This window comes from Lemur catta, chromosome 1 (assembly GCF_020740605.2).
Source record: "Lemur catta isolate mLemCat1 chromosome 1, mLemCat1.pri, whole genome shotgun sequence".
Lineage (NCBI taxonomy): Eukaryota > Metazoa > Chordata > Mammalia > Primates > Lemuridae > Lemur > Lemur catta.
This window is the reverse complement of record NC_059128.1, coordinates 210114360-210139955: the sequence shown is the minus strand read 5'-3', so window position 1 is coordinate 210139955 and position 25596 is coordinate 210114360. Positions and strand designations below refer to the sequence as shown.

The following is a 25596-nucleotide window of genomic DNA, read 5'->3' as shown; positions in this document are numbered from 1 at the left end:
CTTCCATAATACTCAAGAAAACCAAATTAAAATCAGATTCCCTATACTATGAGAGTTCCTTTGCTGACACCAATAATTTCAATACTTTGGCAGATTAACTTTTAAATTCTGTCTTCTAACTCTTACATAGTGTTTACGTTTTATTATTGTCTTTGTCATCCTCAAATGTTCAGCATTCTTAAGACTCAACATTTCCTCTCAATAGCAGGCTCTATCTGTGATATTTTAAGTCGGTGACTTTCACACAAATCATTTTACTGTTTATTTCAATTAATTCAGGCTTTACGATATATTAACTCTGAAACCCTGAGCAAGGTTACTTAAATGTTCTGTGCCTCCCTGCAAAATGAAAGTAATTACAGATTGTAGCACAGCATCTCAACATGGTAAACAATGTTAGCTACATTACTCAATAACTTCATAATCAAAGTTATAATGAAACTTTTCTTTTGTATCTCTGAACTGCATGTGTTTTATCATTGGCTATTCTTATTCCAGGGTTGACAGACTGTAACTTTGAATCTCTTAATTTTTTTCTCTTTCTATCTATCCAAAGGTTATAAAAACATTTTTTCCTATGATCTATCCTTTTCCTGACTTTCATTTTAAAATCAATTCTCCATTCTCTTTGTCTGAATATCCACTTTAAGGGTTTCCTCCTATGATGAGTCTGTGTGTGCTGAAGGAATTTAAGCCCAAGCAAAATGTAAAAGAATGGCAAAGAATCTGCCAAAGAACTTTTTGCCCCAAGTGAAAAATTATTTTATCATTAACTAATTTGAATTATCTATGCCATTATTTTTTTCCATTAATGAAGACAAACATTATTGTTGAGTATAATAATAATATAGCTGTGAATTATCAATTCTTACTATATGTCAAGCATTGTGCTAGGGGCCCCACATAAATAACTCATTTAATTGATACAGTGATTTGAGGTAAGTATTTAAGTCTGCTTTTTAAGATGAGGAATGTTAAGGCATAGAAAGGTTAAATAACTTGAAGTCACAAAGTCACTTTAACAAAAAAAGCAGCAGACTCTAGAGCCCGTTCTCTTATTATGCTTGTTTCTGTAAGACAAAAGGTAATTTAAATGGGAGTCTCACACTAGATGCATCCAAACAACTCGATATATGAAATATGCATAACCATCCATTTAAACATTATGCTACAGTAATTATTGAAGAAGCCCATTTTAAGAGTATAATCCACAGCCTGTGAATATTGTAAAGTTTTTAAAGTATCTTTTTTATATTGTGCACTTTTGGAATTTCAGATATCTAAATTTCAGAAATAATAATTGGAAACATATTTGGTCCTAGACATTCTTTGTAAACAAACTCATAATGCATTTACAGTTTACAAAATACTTAAGTAGAACAGTTGTTAGTCCCATTTTATATGTGAGACAACTAAGGCCCCAGGGAGATTGGCTCATCTAATTTAGCTTTATTTAAACTCTTGCCCCTTCCCCCTTAAATACTTCTCTTCAGTCCTCCAATGAGTAAAAATGAAAGATGGATTTTTTAAAAGTGGCAATGCAAAGATTAAAAAGCCAGTTTCAACCAGGTGAGGTGGCTTACACGTGTAATCTCAGCACTTTGGGACGCTGAGAAGGGAGGATTGCTTAAGTCCAAAAGTTCAAGACCAGCCTGAGGAACAAAGCGAGAGCTTGTTTCTACAAAAAATTTAAAAATTAGTTAGGCATGGTGGTGCGCACCTGTAGTCCCAGCTACTGGGGAGGCTGAGCGAGGAGGATCACTTGAGCCCGTGAGTTTGAGGTTACAGTGAGCTATGACTGGGCCACTGCACTCCAGCCTGGGTGACAGAGCAAGACACTGTCTCAAAGGGGGGGAAAAGGCCACTTTCTAGAATCAAGGGCTTTGGTGCAAGGAGCAACTAGATAAAATGGTATAAATGCTTAATTAGTTGGGTAGACAGGAATGTTTTACCTAAGGTTGGAAAACAATATTAGAAGGAAGTTACCTGAAATTTGGGGGCAAGAATAGTCTTCCTTAGGTTCCTTTTGTCTCTCTCTTTAACTTAAACCCCACATTAGTTTTCCATTGCAATGTAACACATTAGCACAAATGTAGTGGCTTAAACAACACACATTTATTGTCTCACAGTTTCTGTAGGTCAGGCTTGGTTTAACTACTCAGGGTCTCACCATAGGAGGCATAAGAAGAATGTATATTTGGTATCTGCTTCTTGTTCCTAGCCGAGAGCTGCTAAAACTCTCGTAACACCCTGAGTGATATGGGTGACAGGAGCACCTTTTGTTACAATATTTGGTCTTAGAGCCCAGTTTTTGACACAAGAGCTTCCAAGACCCTTGGAATCTCTGGAGTGGTAAGTATCTCTTTTTGTATGCTGGTCCCTAGATAGCTTCAGGATGGGGCTGGTTGCCAGAGGAACCAACCATGTGACTAGAAGGTGAGAACTTTCAGCCCTAGCCCTTGACCTCTGAGGAAGGGAAAGGAGATCAAGACTGAGTTCAATCACCAATGGCCAGTGATTAAATTAACCAACCTTCATAATGGAACCTCCACAAAAACTCCAAACAGCGGTGTTTGGAGAGCTTCTGGGCTGGGGAACAAACTGATGTACTGGGAGGATGGCACACCCTGAGAGGGCATGGAAGCTCCATGTTCCTTTCCACATACCTTGTTCTATGTTCTCTTCCATTTGGCTATTCCTGAATCCCTTATAATAAACCATTAATAGTAGAAAAAAAAAGAATAGTCGTCCTTGCATGGGACTATCTTATACACAGCAAAATGTTTAGTACCCTCTCCCCCCAATTCCTGTAACAGCCCTAGGCTGGTTCATAGCTAAAAAAAAGTCCCCCATGCATTTGTCTCTCTAGGTGCGAGGGGATTGACACTGCCCCCGTTTGAAACCTAGAGGTTAGGCTACAGAGCGATGCTCTCTGCTGCCCTCTGTTGACAGAGAGGTAGGAGCAGGCCATTAGCAGATAAACGTGCCCTGTCCCTTGGGGAAAAATATAAGTCCCTTGGAGAAAAATATGCCAAGCACAAAGATGCCTCACAGTGAGACTCATCAAGAGCTCTGAGAATGAATGTGGGATGAGGCTGAACAAAGGCCAAGAGCCACTCTTTCTACTCCAGACTATAGCCAGCACTTGTGATTTGCTTGTCTTTGGCAAGTTGGCATGTTTGTAAAGGTAATACCTTACACGAACACACCCTGTCCCTATGCTGCAGTTTGCTCTACCATTCTGCGTTTGCACTGCCACCCTCTTACCCAGGGCTTGAATTAAGTCTTCATTCTTCTCTTTCTGACGGTCATTTGGGGCAGAGGTGGTTACAGTCAGTCACAATAAGGAGGTAGACTGGAACTGGATCTTGACTGGGAAGGATTTGAAGAAACTAGACATGAGGGAGCAGGGACAATTCTTCCAAGGTAGTCCATATCAAATGTAAAACTGGTAAGGCATAGACTGCTTTTAATTCTCATATAAGATTATAGTGTATAAGTATAGCAGAAGAAGAACTGGAAGTCAGAGAGGGAAAGATATTAACACTGAATCAGTAAACTAACCTGTCTTTAAAATAAGCCTTATACAACTATCCATAACAGGCTCATACTATGTAGATTCACACTCTGCACTGGATCCATCTCTTTATTATTAACAGCAGTGAAGGGAATAGAGAAGACAGAACCCAAAAATCTCTCAGGGAAAAATTAATTTTAAAGTTTACTCATTAATATAATTATACATTATAGTCACAGAATACACTTAAAACCAAATAATTAAGCCACACTGGAAAGCTCTTGGTTTTCCATTACATGTAATCATACTTCCCCAAAATAGAGTAGTAGTATCTTTTACTATAGTTAGTAAAAGATAGCAGTTGCAACTGGTAGCAACTTGCCCCAAACCAATCAATCTATAATGCATTTTTAAAATTTTACTTCATAGGTTCCAATCTAGTTTTGTCACCTAGGTTGAGAATTAAAGCTTTACATGTTTATCACTAAACAAGTAACAAGTAGATAGAGCAGAACAGAGAGGCAGGAAAGGGGATTGGCCATAGTGCTGTTTGCTTAGATATTTGGAAAATCAATATACAAATCTAATATACACATTTTTATTGCGTGCCATCTATGTTCAAGATACCTTGACATGTGCTCTTGGGTATATACATAGGGGTAAATCACAGAGCCTGGTCTCAGCCTATTTCGCTAGGTAAGAAACACAATAAATAGGAAAATAAAAATTGTTATGGTGGCTTAAAATCATAACAGAAGGCATAGTGGCAGAGACTATCCCCCAATATCCAATCTTCTCTCTTTCCTTTTAGTTAGAGATTCCTTGACCCCCACTCCTAAAGTTTTAGGTAGGTACATGGCCACTCTGCTAAAGAATTCTCTACTTTACTGGCTGTAGATGTGACCACACAACCAAGTCCTAGCCAATGAGATGTGAGAGTGATGTTTGCGACTTCCAGGTCTTCTTAGAGATGAAGCTTCTTGTCCTCCCTTGTTTTCCCCATTCCCATTTTGAGTCAACTTCTACCATGCAAATGATGACAATACACCAGGCAATGGCAGAGCAACAAAACAGAAGTAACCTTTGGCTTTGAACATTCTAGTGAATTAAAGCTGTCTATCTGTCCTCAAGTGCCTGAATACTTCAGAGTAAAATAACATTATTTCTTTTTTCAGCAACTAAATCTTTTGAGACTCTGTTACTGCTGCTTAGTCTGTATCCCAACTAATATAATATATCCTGCTACCAGGTGGTATATGGATATTCCTTAAATGACATAAACAAGCAATGGTTGCTCTAGACTTTCTGAGAAGAATTAATAACTCAGAGAATCAAGGAGCTGGGACAAGCCTTAAAACTCAATACTCTGTCTTCTCTTGTTTTACATATGAATAAACTGAGGCTCAGAGATTTTTCCATAGTCTTGGAATTTGTGGCAGAGCCAGGAATTGATCCCAATTTTCCTGAGTGTTCTTTGCATTACATCATCCTATCTTTGGATAACAGTGACCACTAATGCTGTCCTTTTCTTTCCTTGGTACGATCAGTTAAGATTCACTCAGTACTCCTGGGACATAGAATACTGTCCTTAGTTTTAAAGAAAAGCCAGTAAGAATTTTAAAAATCACATGTTTTGTCTCAAAGGTATGTACAGTCTAACATAAAGGAAAATACTAGCCTAACTATATAGTACGACTAATACAAGGATGAACAAACAAGCAACATAGACCCAAGCTATTATAGTCAGAGATCCAACAAGATATGAGTGGAAATAGTCATAAAAGCATTTTAGAAGCAGTTCATCTCCTAATAATGGAAGTACTTTGAAATTATAGAATATATGATTCAAGGATACTTGAATCAATTCATTAAGTGTCTGCTGAAACCGAATTAAACATGCCAGGGTCTGAGAATATATTTTCAATTCTCATAAAAATTCCTCTTTCCCCTTGGCTTAGAAATTTTGATGCTTTAGTCTTTTAAAAACCACCCCAAAATCCTTCAGCCTAGGGATCTCTCCCATGTTGGCTAACCAACAATAGCCATTCTTCCTGAGAAATCTCTCTTTTAAGCTGTATCCTTGCTGAGGAGGAAGAATTAATGCACACTTCATTGTATTCACATAGCATGTTAAAAAGCACATGACCAAAGGGGTAGTTTTAGGGAGATATGAAAGGAAAGAATGAAAGGAGAGGGTCACTATAAGATAGTTAACTTCATTTATTCATTCATTAAAAACCTGCTGAGCACTCAGTATGTCCTGGCATTGGGCTGAAATCTGGTGATAAACACATGGTTCCTGCCCTGAAGAAGATAATAGTTTGGAACTGGAAACATTTCTTAATATATCTTCACATATAGAATTTGCTCTGGGATGAAATTGAGGGTGAAAGAATTCTTTACCCAAAAACACAATCTTTGGAGTAGAAAAAACCCCACCAGACCATCTTCACTTTGTTGAATCCCAATCTGTTCTATCTCCTTCTAAGGCAGCCTTAAGAATGAGTAGAAAAGGAAGCCACTGCTTACAGTTCCGTATTATTCTTACAGCCCTGGTTGCTCCTGGATCAGAACAATCTGGTCTCCCTGCCATCAGAATCATTGTTGGCTTTCAACTGGCCAGAGTAGCAAGTGTTCTTCTTTCCCCCCACAAAACCCATAACCACGAGGCCTATCTTATAGCCACCCCTCCTGGCCTATGCGACATAATATCCATCAGCCAGTATAGCTAGGGAACAAAAGCAGGCATGTGTCCAGGTCCCTTGTGGTAGTGCTGCTTTCTCCTGTCATGAATGGCTCCAGACAACGCTTATTTAACTTCAGGGGGAATATTACGATCTAGAGAAACCTATTATAAATACTCATGAGAGATGTATTGGGCCTGAATTTTTAAACCAGCAAAATGAAGCTCCATAGAAGATCATTCATAATAGAAGCAGTGGCCTAAAAAGGCCACATTTTCTTGGCATGTTATTTTTAGCCTAATAAAATACTCAAGGCTTTGTATTAAATGGTCATCTTCAAAAGACCACTCCTCTAGAAAAGAGACTGCTGTCTTGAAGTGGCTTTCACTGTAAGTCAATATAAAATGAGGTAGAAGGAAAAAGAAAAATGTGAGAAAAACAGTAAAATGAACTGTAACATTTAAAAAATAAAATGCATTGTCTCCAAGAGAGTATTTATTGGAACTTACTGCTTAGTTGGGCTATGAAACAGTCACAAATTTTATGCTGTGTTTACATTTCTGGAGTAGTTTCCATCACAAACTCTTCACATTTAGGGCAAGTTCTTTATATTATCCCCCCTAAATGCTTGATTACATTCAAAACTGAATGAAAGAATGCTTTCTGATGCTGCCGTCTACTGCAAACTTGGAAAACATATTTGAAAAACTTCAAAGAGAAAAATGCAATACACTAATGTTACTGAAGAATAATTTATGTCAGATAAATAGACTGAGATAAATGTTCTATTTTACTTTTAATGAAACTATTAATTATTCCAGAACCTTGAATGATGATCAATAAGGCAATGCTACATGAAGAAATAAAGTAAATAAGCTACATAGGGCAGTATTAAATGGTTTTGTCAAGCTACAGCTTGCTATATCTATATCTATATATATAAATAGTCTCTAGCCTATCTTGTATGAAAAAACAAGTGTACCTTCCTTTGAGGTGAGAAAACCCCAATTCAAAGCCATCAGAAAAATGAAGTACAAAATACACTTTTATTAATTTGAACAACTATGAGTTCAAAAATTATCAACATACTAATGAGGCAGGGGGAAGAGGAGGAAAAAGTTTAGGAACGGGCAATTCACAGATGAAAACGTTGCAATGGCTAATAAGAAAAATGTTCAACTCCAGTATCAAAGAAATACAAATTAAAACAAAATGAGATACTAGTTTCTCCTTGCAAAGTGGCAAAGATTGTTAGTATTTTTAAAAATGTGATGGCCGGGCGCGGTGGCTCACGCCTGTAATCCTAGCACTCTGGGAGGCCGAGGCGGGTGGATTGCTCGAGGTCAGGAGTTCGAGACCAGCCTCAGCAAGAGCAAGACCCCCGTCTCTACTAAAAAATAGAAAGAAATTATCTGGCCAACTAAAAAATATACATAGAAAAAATTAGCCGGGCATGGTGGTGCATGCCTGTAGTCCCAGCTACTCGGGAGGCTGAGGCAGTAGGATCGCTTAAGCCCAGGAGTTTGAGGTTGCTGTGAGCTAGGCTGATGCCACGGCACTCACTTTAGCCCAGGCAACACAGCGAGACTCTGTCTCAAAAAAAAAAAAAAAAAAATGTGATAATATACTGCTTTGAAAAGGGTGAAGCAAAATAGGCTGTCTTACATACTGCTGATGGTTAAATAATCGTTAAAACTTTTTTGAAGTACAATTTGGCAATAGCTATCAGTAGGCTTAAAATGTAAATATCTTTTGACTCAAAATTCAACTTCAAGGAATTTATTCTAAACAAATAATCAGTAATTTACAAAAGGATCTAGTTATAAATATTTCATCACATAATTGTTTAAAACAAAAATAATTGGAAACAATATAATAATACCCATACAATGGAAGATTTGATAAATAAATTATGGTAAAATTATACAACAGGATATTTAAAACCTCTACAAATTATATACTAAAATATATAAGAACAGGTAAAAACATTCATGACAAAGTGTGAAAAAAGGCAGGTAACTCAATAATAGGTACTATGTGATATAACACATATATACAACTAGAAGAATATTTATATTAACCATGGTTATCTCTGGATATAGGGATACTAGTGATTTTCTTTTCTTTTCTTTTAATCTAAATCTCTAAATTATCTATGAAGTATAAATGTATTACTTTTGGAAAAAGTTTTAAAAGTTGCTATGTTAATAAATGTTCACTGCTATTCTAACTAAATTTTTTTTTTTTTTTTTTTTTTTTTTTTTTTTTTTTGAGACAGAGTGTCACTTTGTTGCCCGGGCTAGAGTGAGTGCCGTGGCATCAGCCTAGCTCACAGCAACCTCAGACTCCTGGGCTTAAGCGATCCTACTGCCTCAGCCTCCCTAGTAGCTGGGACTACAGGCATGAGCCACCATGCCCGGCTAATTTTTTTGTATATATATATTTTTAGTTGGCCAGATAATTTCTTTCTATTTTTAGTAGAGACGGGGTCTCACTCTTGCTCAGGCTGGTCTCGAACTCCTGACCTCGAGCGATCCACCCGCCTCGGCCTCCCAGAGCTAGGATTACAGGCGTGAGCCACCGCGCCCGGCCTTAACTAAATTATTTTAATTTTTTTTTTTTTTTTTTTTTTTTTTGAGGCAGGATCTAGCTTTGTTGCCTAGGCTAGAGAGCAGAAGTGTCATCACAGCTCACTGCAACCTCAAACTCATAGGCTCAAACAATCTGTCTGCCTCAGCCTCCCGAGTAGCTGAGACTATAGGCAAGCACCACCATGCCTGGCTCATTTTGCTATTTTTTGTAGAGATGGGGTCTTGCTATGTTGCTCAGGCTAGTCTCAAACTCCTGGCCTCAAGCGATCCTTGTACCTCAGCCTCGCAAAGTGCTGGGATTATAGGCGTGAGCCACTGTGCCTGGTCTCTATAAATTATATTAACTTTAAAAAACATGTTAAAGGGGGTTTTGGGGAGATATTGGTCAAAAGATACAAAATTTCAATTAGGAGGAAAAAGTTCAGGAGATGTATTATATAACATGGTGACTATAGTTAATAACAATGTATTGTACATTTGAAAATTGCTAAGAGAATAGACTTTAAGTGTTTCACCACAAATAAATGAAAGATATATGGGGTAAAACAAAAATAAAACTTGTTACAGTTTTTTTCTCTCCTAGTTTTAAGGAAAATAGCCTGGAAATGATTCTGTAATACACTATTCCGTAGTAGATAATGTGTGTTTTCAGTAGAGTGAGGGATGGTCATGGCTGGAATAACCTCTAAGGAGGTAGGAGGGCTTGGGATGGAAATCCTCAATCAGAAGGTGTGTGTATATATGTATATGCATGTGGATGTGTATACATACATATTTTTCTTTTGCAAGAAAATAGAAAAGTGTGGATGGCAATAAAAGATTAGGAGATGAATAGAAAGGTAGTTGAGAAATTCCATTTCCAATAACATTATAGGAGGCATGGTCACCTGGTGAAAGGGAAAGATGATAGAGTCGAGATTGTACAGAGCACCAGAGATTTGGATAAGTCCCCAAGGGAAACACAATAGATATGAATGAAAAGCCATCCATCAGCAGTGAGGACCCAACTCAGAATGCAAAGTAATCAACATGGTAGCAGAAAACATGATTAATGAGGTATTCTGTGTTGCGCACAAAGGAGGAAGGGCCAAAGGTTGACAAGGGGTGGAGGAAGTAAGACTGGAGGAAGTGATTCTTGAATGGTTAAGGATGTTTCCAAGCTGTATGGGGCATAAAGGGAAAGAGGTCAAGGATGTACTCAGTTTGGTTACTATGATATCTACTGCCATGTGAGGCACATAGTAGAGCAGTACAATATATGTTTAGGAAAAAAAGTACAGAGAGACTGTGTAAGGAGAGGGGTAAGACAACTAATATAACTGAGCACCTACTATGTAACAAATTCTTTTTTTGGCACAGATAAATATATTATGTCTTCAGTTTCTTCTTATTGGCTCAACTTCTCCTTTGCCTACAAGCATGTCCATGTCTCTCCTTTTCAAAATTTCTTCCTGACTTATCTACTTGCTCCCTTGTCCTTTACCACCAAACTTCTTGAAAAAATACTACATACCAGGGCTGGCAGATACTAGGCATGTGTGCCTCTACTCCTCTTTCCACACCCATAGCAGTGATAGCCAATAGATGGTGGCACACTTTCCCACTGACATACACCATCAACATGCAAAATTGGGTAGCAAAGGGCCTTGTATATGGGAAGCATTCAGTAGTGATTTACTAAATGAATGAATGCATACCACACATCAAGGTAGATTTGGGATCTATCATATCCACTAGAATAAATAATAGAACTTTTTAAACTGTGTCTTTGACCTTGTAGAAATAGGCTCCCTTTAAGCTCCTGGCAACAGCACCTTCAGCTCCTCATGTGCAGGAAGCCTTTGCTTTAGGGCAGTCTAGCTAGTTTCATGCCAAGCTGTTTCTAGCTTCAGTATATTCAAGTTTGAAGGTAAGCTTTGGGATTAGGTGTATCTTTTACCACCCTGCTTTCTATTATGCCATTTCTGTTCAATAAAAAACTCCCTGCTGGGAGTCATCCATTTATAGCACAGAGGAGGCAACAAAAAATAAATAAATAAATAAAAATAATGTACTACACTGCCTTTTTAGTTACAGAAACCATCTTGGTAAGGCATTAATTGCACCTTGCAAGTAGAATCTGCATGATCTCCAAGTCTGCTGTGGCTGACACACTCTTAGGGTGGCCCCCATGATCCTTATCTTCTTGTGTTCACACCTTTGTGTGAGTAGTACTTGCTTCTAATCCATAGAATACAGTAAAGGTGCTGGGACGTACGTGATTACATGCACATACTAATGTCACCATACTATATAAAACTGTAGTGACTGTCTGGAGTCTCTCTCTCTCCCTTGCTCCCTGTGAGGAAGCAAGTGGCTGTGTTGGGGAACCCCACGTGGCAAGGAAGTGTGGGTGGCCTCTATGAAACAAGGGCAGATTCTAGCCAACAGACACAAAAACAAAAACGAAACAACTGAAGCTCTCAGTCCTACAAGCACATCCTACAGCCACAAGGACCTGAATGCTATTATCAACTGCATGAGTTCCTCAGTTGAACCTCCAGATGAGCACCCCGCCCTGGCCAACACCTTGATTGAAGCTATGTGAGACCTTGAGCAGAGGACACAACTGGGCCCTGCCCAGGAACTGAAGTCATGAAGTGTGTTGTTCTAAGTCACTAAATTGTGATCACATTGTTATGCAGCAATAGAAAATTAATACACCCAGAGAACTCAACACCATCCCAACTAGAGACAAGTTGGTTTACATTTACAGAAAGCATGTACAATCCTTGAGACACACCTAATAAAGATTATAATGGCATACACTAATATTTCTTTTTGTATAAATAGTAGTGAGTAACATAACAAACATCCTGCCTGATGACTCAAATAAGCATGGTTTATAAACTTAAAATCAGTAGCAATGATTATACATAGTGTTGTATTAGATAGTAAGAAGAATTATGAAAAAATATAGAAGATATATTGTTACATTGGAGATTAAGTAAAATATACATATATGTAAATATATATATATCCTGTATATATGTGGCATAAAAAAGACAGGCAGAGCAGCTTGCAGGCTACATTAAAACTGCAGAAGGGGAAGGTGAGTATATTAGCTGTGTACTGCAGCATAACAAATTGACCCAAAACTTAACAGCTTAAAATAACAAACATTTATTATCTCACACAGTTTCTGAGGGTCAGGAATCTAAGAGCACCTTAGGTGGGTGGTTCTAGCTCAGGCTCTCTCATAAAGTTCCATTCAAGCAGTTGACTAGGCATGTAGTCCTCTGAAGGCTTAACTGGGGCCTGAGGAACTACTTCCAAAATTGTTCACTCACATGGCTTTTAGCAGGAGGCCTCATTCCTGTCTGACTGTTTGAAGGAAGCTTTGGTTTCTTGTCACATGGGCCTTTCTGCAGGGCCATCTGAGTGTCCTCATGACAAGGCAGCTGGCTTCCCCTAGAGCAAGATATCCACGGCAAGCAAAAAGCTGCAGTGCTTTTTATGACCTAGTTCAGGGCTTGGCAAACTTTTTCTTAAAGTGCTAGATAGTAAATATTTTAGGCTTGCATGCCGTATAGTCTGTATTACAACTACTCTTCTCAGTTGTTGCAGTGCAAAAACAGCCACATACAATACAGAAACAAATGGGCAAGGTAAGTTCCAATAAAACTTTATTTATAAAATAGCTCATGGACTGTAGTTTGCCAATCCCTGACCTAGTCTCCAAAGCTGCACACCTTCACCTCCTCTTTATTCTATTCACTAGAAGGACACACAGAGATATACATAAGGAAGACCGTGTGAAGAGAGAAGTAGAGATTGGAGTGAAGCAGCTATAAGCCAAGGAACATCAAGGAATACTAGGAGCCATCAGTAGCTAGGAAGAGGCAAGGAAGTATTCTTTCCTAGAGTCTTGAGAGGGAGCACAGGCCTGCCAACACCCTGATTTTGGACTTCCAGCCTCCAGAACTATAAAAGAAAAAAATTCTGTTGTTTTAAGCCTCTCAGTTTGTGGTCATTGTTACAGCTTCCCTAGGAAATTAATGCAATGTTTAACACACCCTTTGCTTACTGTGTTAAGCCCATGGTAGTGGTTTGAAGGCATGTCTATAAATTCTTTGTTTCTCCTTTCAAGAGGAAGAGCCTAATTCCTCTTCCCTAGAATGTGGGCTGGACCTAATCTACAAAGACCCTGTTCTTAGGTTCTAGTGGACATGAATTTTCGGGGGACACTATTGTGTGTTATGGTGGGTTGAATAGTGTACCCCCCAAAATTCATAACTATCTAGAACCTGAAAATGTGACCTTATTTGGAAATAAGGTCTTTGTATATTTAATCAGTTAAGTTAATACGAAGTCATACTGGATAAGGTGGGTCCTAAATCCAGTGATTGGTGTCCTCATAAGAAGAGGAGAGAACACTGAAGCCTCCTAAGGGAAGTTCCTCATAATCCTCAGGATAAAGTACAAATTCCTTAAACTTGGTACATAAAAGCAATTCCTGATGTGATCCTACCAAGTTCTCTGTCCTCATTTCTTGCCACTCTCCTAATATACACTCTAAGCTCTAGTCAAACTGAACTGTTCCTTCTCCCAACCTATTAGGCTACATGACCTTACTGTTGCTTCTCCCTCTAATGCCCCTCTTTCTTGGATTTGGGGGGGCACCCCATAATTTATATCAGGTTTTATCTGCAATAAGAATGTCACATAATGTGAACTACAGATTATATTCCAGACCTTTTTTTGTACTTTTAGAAAACCTTTGATTGACATATATAATTTACGTACATGAAATGCACAGTTCTTAAGAGTTCAGTACAATGAGTGTTGACAATTCTACACATGCATGTAACTACCACCCAAAACAAGATCTACAACATTTCTATCACCTCTAGAAAGTTCCCTGCTGTACCTTTCCTGTCCACAAAACACCTTCCCCCTACCCCTTATCAAAAATGTTTTGACGAAAAAAAAATTAAAGATCACAAAACAATCATAATTTTGCCCATAGTTATTAAAAGTGTTCTGCATGGTTTTAGCTTGCATGATCATTTTTATGGTCCCACACTATGGTGCAAAGTGAGGACGTTCTGTATATTTTAATATTTCTTTTTATTTTATTTTTAGCATATCAGCAGTCTGTGAGTGTGTGTGTGAGAGTGTGTGTGAATAGTTGCTCTAAAGCAGAGGTAGGCAAACTATACTGGTGAGCCAAATCCAGCTGGCTGTCTCTTTTTATAAATAACACCCATTAGAACATAGCCTTTCTTATTCATTTATGCATTGTTTGTTGCTGCTTTTGTGCTACAATGGTAGAGTTATGTATGCAGTTGCTACAGAGACCATATGGCCCACAAAGCTTAAAATACTATCTGGCTCCTTATAGAAAAAATTTTCCCAACTCCTGCTCTAAAGCAGTGGTCCTTAAATTTTAGCATACATCAGAATGACAGAAGGACACATGGTGCCATATCCCCCGAGTTTCTGATTAAGTTAGGTCTGGGGTGGAGCACAAGAATTTCATCTCTCACAAGATTCCAGCTAATCCTGATGCTGCTGGGCTGCAGAACACACTTTGAGAATCACTGTTTTAGAGATATATACAACTTTAACTTATTATAGTCTACCTCATACATTGTACAACTTTATTGCCACCTTTTGTTTGTGCTCTTGCTGTTATAGATTTTACTTCTTTATATGCTTTTAACTCTATCATACATTGTTATTATGTTTGCTTTAAACAGACCAGAATCTTTTTTTCATAATTAATATACAGTAAAATTGACTTTTCATGGTGTACAGTTCTAAGAGTTTTAACTTATATATGGATTCTTGTAACAGCCACCACCATAACTCCCTCTATTAAAGGATCTAGTAGAAAAGGGGAGCAGGAACAAATGGTGGATTCTACCACAGAGATGGAATGTAAAAAAATTAAGAAGAAATCCTAGAAATCAAAAATAAGTATCAAATTTGAAGAATTGATTTGATAGGCATAAGGGTAATGTTATAGACTGAAGGTAACTGTACTGAGTAGTAAGGTTTTCATAATATTTTCTGTTCTTTTTCTTTATTCAGGGAACCAGCACTATCAACATCCACCTATATATTGGTGATTGCCAACTTGCTACTTACTGCTTCTGATGCATTTCTTGGATAATTTCTTAAGCATGTTGTTTGTACACTTGATTCTTGAACCTTTCAATTGGGAAAAGTTCTGGCAAAATTATTTCCTTTTTTATGGTTTCTCAAAGTACCCATATAAGACACCTTTTTTTGATGTCTGTTCCTATGGACCTTATTATCTAATCACCCTCCAGAAAACAGATCATACAGGCAGCCTTTTTCAGTTTTTCAATTGCTGACTTTTTATGGTCTTTCTTCGATGGGTTTATTCCCCAGTTTGTGATTTCCTAGTTATTTTAGGGAACTTCAGTGAGGGTAGTTCATAGTTTTCTGGATAGGTGGCAGCTATTGTGCCCCTCCCCCCCATATTATTAAATTCCGAAAACTGGAAGGACAATGGGAAGACAGTCTAGAGGAGGGGCCCAGTAATTCTTAAACTTTCTATTCTGGTTATAAAATATATAAAGGATCAGGTTGCTAGAAAAGAAATCAAGTTTTTCTCAGCTACCAGGTCCAGGTCAATAAGTATTAATATTAGAGTTATAGAAGCATCTTTCCATTTGATCCCTCACAACCCCTATAAGCTTTCTTATCCTTCTAACTGTTCATCTTATCTTCATACAGGCCAAAAATTGGTTTCAAAGTTGTAATGTGAAATTCTTTTTATTATCATCTGTGTTGTCATCCTGCCTCTACTTATTTGCCTAAGTGCTTCTCTTGCCCATTTTTCTTTAATGAGGTGTGTCATAAAGTACCATGAAGGGCGTGTTTACTTTGTGTTGCATTTATTGAGAAGTAGAGAAAAGTTCTATACTTTCCAGGTGTTTCACAATTGTCTTTGATGTCTGTAAAACATCCTGTGTAAACTACTTCTGCTAAGTTTGTATTGCAGGCGTATTTTGAAATGAATTCTATTAGAATTCATGACCTCATTTTGCTATGGAAACCACTGGTATACATCTCACAACAAGGCATTCAAGATTTATTCTTTAAATTATGAAGTAATACTCAAAGTAATATATTTCATTGCCCGGTCCTTAAAGAACAACAAATGTTCTATAAGGAAGGCAGAACAAGATATTACCATCCCATTTTCCAGGTTGAAGAAGCTAAGACACAGACAGATGATTAAATGAGACAGAACATGAGAAAGTTTCTAAGACAGATCCTGGGGGGGGGGGTTTGTGTGTATACACATATACATATAGAAACACACATATAAATACTTTATTTTTTGCAGTAAGGGGGAGGGCAATAATTTTTTTCTTTAAAAGAGTATACTTTACCAACCAAATTAGCGGCAGATCTAAAATTAAAGCCTCTTAATTTCTAGTCATGTATAGTCTTTCTAGTAAACTCTATTCAGATGACAACAATGACATTTCCATATCTTGTCATTGGCTTCTCACATTCAGGAGAAACTAGTATCTATTAAAATAATACAACCCAGAGATATTATAGGTATACTTTTTTCAACTTTCTTTCCTTTTTATATTCCTCTGGCATTACATACCATTTTGACTTCTTTCTGAAATCTCTTTTCCTAAACAAGATGAGCCTTGGGCCAAATTCTGGTTAAGCTGAAGTTTGACTTCTACTTTCTCTTCTGGCTCCTCTCATATTTCTTTTGTAACAACTAATATTCCATAAAACTTCAGTTCATGGGCAGCAACAACAGGTGGAAGAATCTGATTAGGTCAGTGATCTATGAGTCAGAGACCAGGTATGCTACAGAAATCTGGAATGCATAAAGACTGTCAGTCTGAAGGCCTTCAAGCAATTATGAACTAGAACTAATGGAGTTGAGCAGAGAGAAGCAAAGGGTTAACAACCTGGAGTTTGATAGGCAGTGAGAGAGCAGGGCAGAGCAGGCCAAACAAGTATAGTTGGACCTGCTTATTCTCCTCTGTGTCCGTGGGTCCCAAGGATGGGGAGAATATTTGGGAAAAAAATTGAGTCTGTACTGAACATGCACAGACTTCTTTTTCTTATTCCTTAAACAATATAGTGTAACAACTATTCACATAGCATTTACAATGTATTAGGTATATAACTACTCTATAGATGATTTAAAGTATATGAGAGGATATACATAGGTTATATGCAAATCCTACACCATTTCACATTAGGCACTTGAGAATCCTTGGATTTCATTATCATGAGGAGGTTCTGGAATCAATCCCCCACGGATACCGAGGGATGACTGTATGTGGAACCTACAGGAAGAAAAACGCAAAACGCTTTGCATCTTTAGTCACTCTTTGCTCCTCTAACTGTGGTGAATTCTAATCTGATGTGACAGTGGCTTAGAATTCTACCAGTAGTAATGACTGCAACTGTTGGCTGCCCAACCAGTGATTATGGGATAGGGAGTAATCACAGTTCTTTGGGAATAATGGTTTTCTTTAGTTGTTGAAAGAAAAGGGATCTAGATACATAATTTGCACCAAAAAGGGGACTTATTACAATTCTCAAAAATAGTATGTTTTGAGCAGAGGACCAAAGCAACACTTTTCCAAGTATATTCTATTCACTCCTTCATTTTAGTTGAATGCTCCAGATAAATAAAGGATTCTGTTATCAAAACACCTTGGGAAATGCTGCATGACACTCTTACTAAAAACATTAACATATTAAAGGTCCTGAGAAGTCTTGCAATAAGTAAGCTCACCTAATTTTATTTAATGTACTTTTATGGTTAGCACTTTTAGTGTCCTGCCCAAGAAATTTTTGCATATCTCAGAACTGCAAAGATATTTTTCTGGTTTTTTCTAGCTTTTTGGTTCTGAGTTCTATGTTTAAATCTATGATCCATGTGTATTTATTTTTATATATAGTGAGAGAGGTGCGAAAGTTCTTTTTTCCCCCATGAGAAAATCATTTGTGTTAGAAACATATTAAAAAGACTATCCTTTTCTCATTGAACTTACTCATCATCTTGTTAAAAAAAAATCAATCAACCTTATATGTGTGGATCTATTTCTGGTTGCATCATTCTGTTCCAGTGATATGTCTGTGTATCCTTAAGACAATATCACACTGTCTTGATTATTGTAGTTTCATAGTTAAGTCTTGAAATCACATATTATAAATCATCCACCTTGCTACTCCCTTCCAAGATTGGTTTAGCTATTTTATATCCTTTGCATTTCCACGTAAATTTTAGAAGCAGCTTGTCAATTTCTTCAACGATGGCTGCTACAATTTTGATAGAATTGCACTAGATCTATCAATTGATTTAGGGAGATTGTCATCTTAACAATTTTGAGTTTTATAATCCATGATCATGGTATATATTAGTATTTTGTGCTTTTTATTTCTGGCTTCTTAAATTTTCAGTATAGAGGTTTTGTGCTCTTTTTAAAGATTTATTCCTATGCATTAGATATTTTTAATGGTGATCTTTTCACTTATTTTCTAATTGTTTTAGCTATCCTAATTTTTTTATTCAATTCATGAGGAACAAAATTATTTCTAACATGATTTTTATATAACTATAAACTGTGACTTTACTAAATTTATTAGTACAAGTATTTTTTATAGACTCTATGGGGTTTTTTATGTACTTTTATGTATTTTCATATAATGTGTGAATAATGAGCTCTAGGCCTTATTTATTTATTTATTTATTTATTTATTTATTTATGCTTTATCATACTGGCTCTATGCTAAACACTTAATATACCTCATCTCATTTAATCATTATAACCTAATATTATTCCTATTTAACAGATAAGAAAATGCAGCTCAGAAAGATTCAGTAATTTGCCCAATCAAGATTGTACAGCTATTAATAGATCTAGAAATCAAACTCACTCAGTCTTATTCCATACCTGTAGCTATGACTACAGTACTAGCTTATAAATTTGGAAAACTCATAGGCACAAGAACAAAAAATGTTATCAAATTTGTAACAGAAAAAAATCCCATTAAGCGCAAAGAATACAAACAGTTCACAGCAAAAAAGGGCAAGTTTCTCTTAAATATGAAAAGATGCTCAACCCCTCTCATAATGAGAGAAATACAAATGAAAACTATGATAAAACAGTATAGTCACTATGGAACAATATGGTGGTTCCTTTAAAAATTAAAAATAGAATTACTATGTGATCCAGCAATCCCACTTCTGGGTATATATCCAAAAGTACTGAAAGCAGGATCTCAAAGAGATATCTGCATACCCATGTTCATAGAGGCATTATTCACAATAGCCAAGAGGTGGAAGCAACCCAAATATCCACTGATGGATGACTAAACAAAATGTGGTATATACATACAATGGAAAATTATTAATCTTAAAAAGGAAGGAAATCCTGTCATATGCTACAACAAGGACAAGCCTTGAGGACATTATGCTAAGTGAATAAGCCAGCACAAAAAGATAAATACCACATGATTCCACTTATATGAGATAGGTACTAAAACAGTCAAATTCATAGAGACAGAAAGTAGAATAGTAGTTGCTAGGGGATAAGGGGAAGAGGAAATAGGGAGGTGTTATTTAATATAGTTTCAGTTTTGCAAGATGGGAAAATTCTAGAGATCTGTTGCACAACGATCTGTACACATAAAATGGTTAAGATAGTAAATTTTATGTTATGTTTTAACCACAATTATTTTTACTTATTTATTTGTTTTTTTGAGACAGAGTCTCACTCTGTTGCCCAGGCTAGAGTGCCGTGGCGTCAGCCTAGCTCACAGCAATCTCAAACTCCCGGGCTCAAGCGATCCTCTTGCCTCAGCCTTCTGAGTAGCTGGGACTACAGGCATGTGTCACCATGCCTGGCTAATTTTTTCTATATATATTTTTAGTTGTCCATATAATTTCTTTCTACTTTTAGTAGAGACAGGGTCTTGCTCTTGCTCAGGCTGGTCTCGAACTTCTAACCTTGAGCGATCCTCCTGCCTCAGCCTCCCAGAGTGCTAGGATTACAGGCGTGAGCAACCTCGCCCGGCCTTAACCACAATTAAAAATAAAAATTACTTTTGAAAACTTTAACACAAATTTTACTATAAATTCTAAAAAACAAAAACCATGCTGAAATCATTTTTTAACCTATCAGATTGGCAAAAATCCAAAAGTCTGATAACAGTTTCAGTTGGCAAGGGTATGAGAAACAATACTCTTATACATTGCTGGTGGAGTAAAAATTGGTATAATTCCTATAGAAGGCAATTAGGCAATATTTATGATACTTTTTGATCTAGTAATTCTACTTTGGGGAATTTAATCATCATATACTATATGCATGTATGAAATTACATATGTATAAGGTTATGAACTTCAGCATTGTTTACAATAGGAAGACACTGGAACCAACCAAAATGTCCATCAATAGGTGACTTTTATATAAATTATACTACATTTATACAATGCAATAGTATGCAGCTGTTTAAAAATGAGAAAGTGGGCCGGGCGTGGTGGCTCACGCCTGTAATCCTAGCACTCTGGGAGGCCAAGGCAGGCAGATCGTTTGAGCTCAGGAGTTCAAAACCAGCCTGAGCAAGAGCGAGACCCCGTCTCTACTAAAAATAGAAAGAAATTATCTGACCAACTAAAAATATATATAGAAAAAATTAGCCGGGCATGGTGGAGCATGCCTGTAGTCCCAGCTACTCGGGAGGCTGAGGCAGTAGGATGGCTTAAGCCCAGGAGTTTGAGGTTGCTGTGAGCTAGGCTGACGCCACGGCACTCACTCTAGCCCGGGCAACAGAGTGAGACTCTGTCTTAAAAAAAAAAAAAAAAGAAAGTGCTCCATTACCTAGATGGGAAGAGATTCAACATATATTATAAGTGAAACAATTCAGAATAGTATATTATTAATATTATGCATAAAAAGGAGGTAAAGAAGAATCAATTTACACATTTATACTTCTTTACATATATATCAAAAAACTCCAGAAAGATACATGAAAAAATAATAGCAGTGGTTTGGGGACCCTGAATGGGAACTGAATGAACTGGCTGAGTTGGGAAGACTTTTCAATGTATGCTTTGCCTTAGAAATGTGACTATATCACCTATTCAAAAAATTCCTCTGCTTAGAAATAAATTTTAATGACACCAATCAACGTTAATTTATTCATACAACAACCGGTTACCAAGTGTCTACTATATGTCAAGTAGGCACTACTTTGGGCACTGGCAATACAGCACTGAACAAGATAAAGTTCTTAGCCTCAAAGAACTTACATTCTAGGGGGAAAAAAACCAAAACCAAATATATATACTGCACACACACACAGATATTTTAAGATTTTAAATAATTTAAATTTATTAAATTAAATAATGCCAAGTAGCTATTTTTTTTAAAGGTAAGTCAGGGTAAAGGGAAAAGGAGTGATGTGGTGGAAGCGGAGTGCTATTTTAGTTAGGGCAGTCTGGGAAAGCGTCTCTGAGGAGAAGGCCTTTGAGTAGAGACTTGAAAAAAGGGAGGGAAGAGGTTTCCAGGCAGCAAAGGTCCCAAGGCAGGAAGGAGCTTGATATGTTCAAGGAACAGCAGAAAGCCCTGTGTCGCTGGAGCAACCCGAGTGAGGAGAGCAGTGGTAGGCAATGATGTAAAACATGCTCAGAAGCCAGATCGTGCAGGCTGTGTAGGGCCTGGGCAATGGCATGGATGTTACAGGCAGCTACTGGAGGTTTAAAAAAAAATCCCAAAGGGGCTTGGCTACAATTCAGCCAGTACACGCCTGTATGGCCTTCCGGGTTGCTAAAAAACTGAAATATTTAAAATCTGATGAGGCAATAGCTGTTTCCCTGGCAACGGTGTCACCTGCCACGCTGGCTTCTTTCCCAGGACCCCCTTCCCTCCCTACTCCTGCCCCATGAACCAGCAACTAAATGAGTAGCTTTGCCCAGCAGAGGCTATTGACTTGAGGACGTTAATCAGCTCAGGAACCTAGAATCACTGAGACTCAACAATCTAAAGGGTGAGTAGAAGGTTTCACTTCTTTACAGCCCTTACAGCCTGCTTAGGACAGCGTGTCCTGGGCTTGCATCTCACCAAGAGTCAGTTGGGGCCCAGGACCATCATCTGGTCTCTCACTCAGTACGACAGGAGTAAGAAGCAGGCTAGAGAAACAGACTGAATGTCCCTGAGGTCTGAGGTGAAGACAGAGGAAAGGGCAAACCCAGTGAACTTCTGTATAAACAATCTCTCTTCTCAGCACTCCCTGAGCAATTTGAAAGGCTACTGGCTAACAGCCAGACTTTAAACTTGTATATATTAACCCCATCAAACTGTTTTTCTATATTCAAAGTCTTAAAATTGTCATGTACCAGGAGTTTTGTTTTTTTTTTTTTTCCCAAATACATTGTGGTAAAAGGGAAATAGAAAATATCAACACCAAATGCAACCTTAACATTCTGGTAGCTGCACTCAATAAAGTCAATATGATTGTGTAACAATATGTAGTTCCTGGATCCTAATCTCAACACAGAACTAGAACAGCTGAAACATGGCAACTCTAACTTCAAATATGAAACATTTTACATACTATAGTACTGGGAATTTAGTGTGAAAAAACCAGTACAGATGTCAAAATCTTTACCAAAAACCAGATTTCTCTGAAGCTGTATAAAATTTCTCAGGCTGCTTGCCACTTCCATCCATTTCACAAAATTCTTCCTCTTTGAAAATACATTCTGCTGCTCTTAAATCTAGGATCCCGACATCTTGTTACAGCATATTCGATTCAACTTTATTCTCATTCATTTAATTTCTTTGAACATCAAAACCTCCAGTGTAATTACCTGAGAGACTACTAAATATTTGCTAAATGAGTTTATAGCATGAACCAACCAGGGGTGGGGAACCTGCGGCCTCACGGCATGTGGCCCTCCAGATCCCCAAGTGCCACCCCTAGACCGAATCCAAACTTCACAGAACAAATCTCTTTATTCAGTCAAAAGGCTGTACTCAAGAATCCAGAAGCCACATGTGGCCCCAAGGGGAGAAACCTAAGCGCTACTTAAAAAACAAATCAATCTCGGGGCACCAGATGTATATTCACTCACTTATTTTCTAACTATAAACACCTTCACTCAACATAAGATATTAAAAGTCACTTTATGCAAACAGGACCTGTTTTAGCAGAATATTTGCTCAAAAACTTCATGGCTTTCCTTTTCATTTTAAAAAATAAAACTACTTGTAAATACTGAAACTTTCTTTTAAGTAGGTCTAGTACACAAGATTTAGAGCCAGGTAGGAACTTGATTTAATCTTAGATGGGAATTATTCTTACAGTCCTTTTTTTATTAAAATGTCATAATAGTTTTTAAAAAACTACTTACCTAGAGCTGAAGTCTGGACAGACAGCATGAAACTACCAGCAGCTGACTATTTACTCACAGACTAAACTTTGTTCCCTTCCTGGCTGTTTCTGGATCAGGTTCACACTGATACACATTTACAATGGCCTTGGAAGGTACCACCCAACCAAGCAAGGTGGGAGGGTTTGTTAATTTAACTCGTTTGATAACCGCTTATCAGCAATTTCTCAAAGGTCAAGTTAAACGTGTTTAAAGAGACAAATGTAAGGAAGATTATAAGGAAAGCCTGAAAAATCTCATAATCTCTGATGGCTGGGCTTTGGTTTCAGAGGGGATTTCTTTCCCATATGTTCCTGGAAAAAAGAAAAAAAAAAAAGAACATTCCTGTGAGCTTCAGAAATCTTGCTTTCTTCTTTTTATAAAAGTTTCCCTTTCTTCTCAGAATCTATGCGTTGTGCAATCGTGGCAGAAAGAGGCCAAGAAATTGTTCCTTTCCTATGGTGCTCTCCCATCTCTCCCGTTCTTTCCGACTCTTTCGCTAATGAGAGAAACAACACTGAGTTCTTGGTAAACTTAGGGCTTTTTCCCATGCAAACCACTGGCTGATCCAATGTAAAGTGAGAACTTGGATCCCAAATTCTGTTCTTTGCAAGATAAATATTATGCTGCTTCATCTCCTTCCACATCTGTAAGCTTCTTTTCCCTTCTGAGCTATTGTATGTCTAATTTGTACCATTATCCTTTGAAGCACAACCACTTATTATGTACTTACTGCACGAATCCCTTTATAAACATTATCTTATTCTCTCCTAGGTGATAAATTTTGGAATAATCTTCACTTCTTCTTAGCCAATTTGACCCCTTCACTACCTTGGCGATCCTCTGCAATAAGCACTGTGGTAGGCAGAATAATGCCCTCCCCGATTCCCCCCCAAAGATGTCCATGTCCTAATCCCCAGAACCTGTGAATATGTTATCTTACATGGCAAAAGGGACTTTACAGCTTACATTTGTGTAGCTCCTCAAACATATCAGGAGAATAAAATATCTTAACAAATAAAGATGTGTCTATAGCATACCAGTCTAGGCAAACTCTACTGGAAATGATGATATGGTTAGTCTGAGCAGGATTTTTTTTTTTATTTTTTGAGACAGAGTCTCACTCAGTCACCCCAGCTAGAGTGCACTGGCGTCATCATAGCTCACTACAACCTTAAACTCTTGGGCTCAAGCAATCCTCCTGCTTCAGCCTCCTGAGTAGCTGGGACTGTAGGTGAGGGCCACCACTCCTTGCTAATTTTTTCTATTTTTAGTAGAGATGGGGTCTCGTTCTTGCTCAGGTTGGTATCAAACTCCTGACCTCAGTGATCCTCTCGCCTCGGCCTCCCAGAGTGCTAGGATTACAGGCATGAACCACTGAACACAGCCCATTTTCTTTTTTAAGAATTGACAAAATATGGCCAGGGGTGGTGGCTCATGCCTGTAGTCCTAGCACTCCAGGAGGCCAAGGCGGCTGGATTGCTTGAGCTCAAGTGTTTGAGACCAGCCTGAGCAAGAGTGAGATCCCGTCTCCACTAAAAAATTACAAAGAAAATTAGCCAGGCAACTAACAATAGAAACAAAAAATTAGCCAGGCGTGGTGGCTCACGCTTATAGTCCCAGCTACTCAGGAGGCTGAGGCAGGAGGATCCCTTGAGCCCAGAAGTTTGAGGATGCAGTGAGCTATGATGATGCCACTGCACTCTACCTGGGGCAACAGAATACGACCCTGTCTCACAAAGAGGAGAAAAAAAGCAAGGTACAGAGTAGTACATTTAGAATGGAGCTATTTATGTGTATATTAGAGAGGGAGAAAGGGAGGGAGAAAGAGCAAGGAGAGAATGTCTCTAGAAGGATATCTCAGAAACCAGAAGCAATGGGTTACCTCTAGAAAAGGGACTGGATAGCTGAGGTGCAGGAGTGGAAAGGAGACATATAATTTTTGTCCTTTTTGAATTTATACCAAAGCTGGCATTACCTATTTTAAAACAAATATGCTAACTGCAGTGTGGTACACTGGATTAGATCCTGGAATAGAAAAAGTACAGTAATAGAAAAGCTGGTGAAAACCAAATAAAGTCTGGATTTTAATTAATAGTCATGTACTGATGTTAATTTTTTAATTTTGACAAATGAGCCACAGTTTTGTAAGATGTTAACATCAGGATTAACTGGGCAAAGGTTCTGTAATATCTTCACAAATTTTCTGTACATCTAAAATTATTCCAAAAGCAAAAACTTTATTAAAATAATAAACAGATTTTTTTTTGTCAATAAACAGACATTTTAAAAGTTATTAAGGCAGCTATGGGGAAAATGTTTTGAAGAGAGGAGAGATTAGAGCCAAAGAGGCCAGATGGGCAACTG

The 25596-nt window shown here is 37.7% G+C and overlaps 1 protein-coding gene across 1 annotated transcript in view; it reads right to left on the bottom strand.

Annotated features, from left to right (window-relative positions):
• The window catches only part of MAP3K13 (mitogen-activated protein kinase kinase kinase 13), a 122786-nt gene extending 99354 nt beyond the window's left edge, over positions 1 to 23432 (bottom strand). Inside the window, exon 1 of the mRNA XM_045539852.1 lies at positions 23212 to 23432. The gene's annotated coding sequence lies outside the window, so the exon portion shown is untranslated. The remainder of the gene's footprint in view (positions 1 to 23211) is intronic.
• Between the last annotated feature and the right edge of the window lie 2164 nt (positions 23433 to 25596).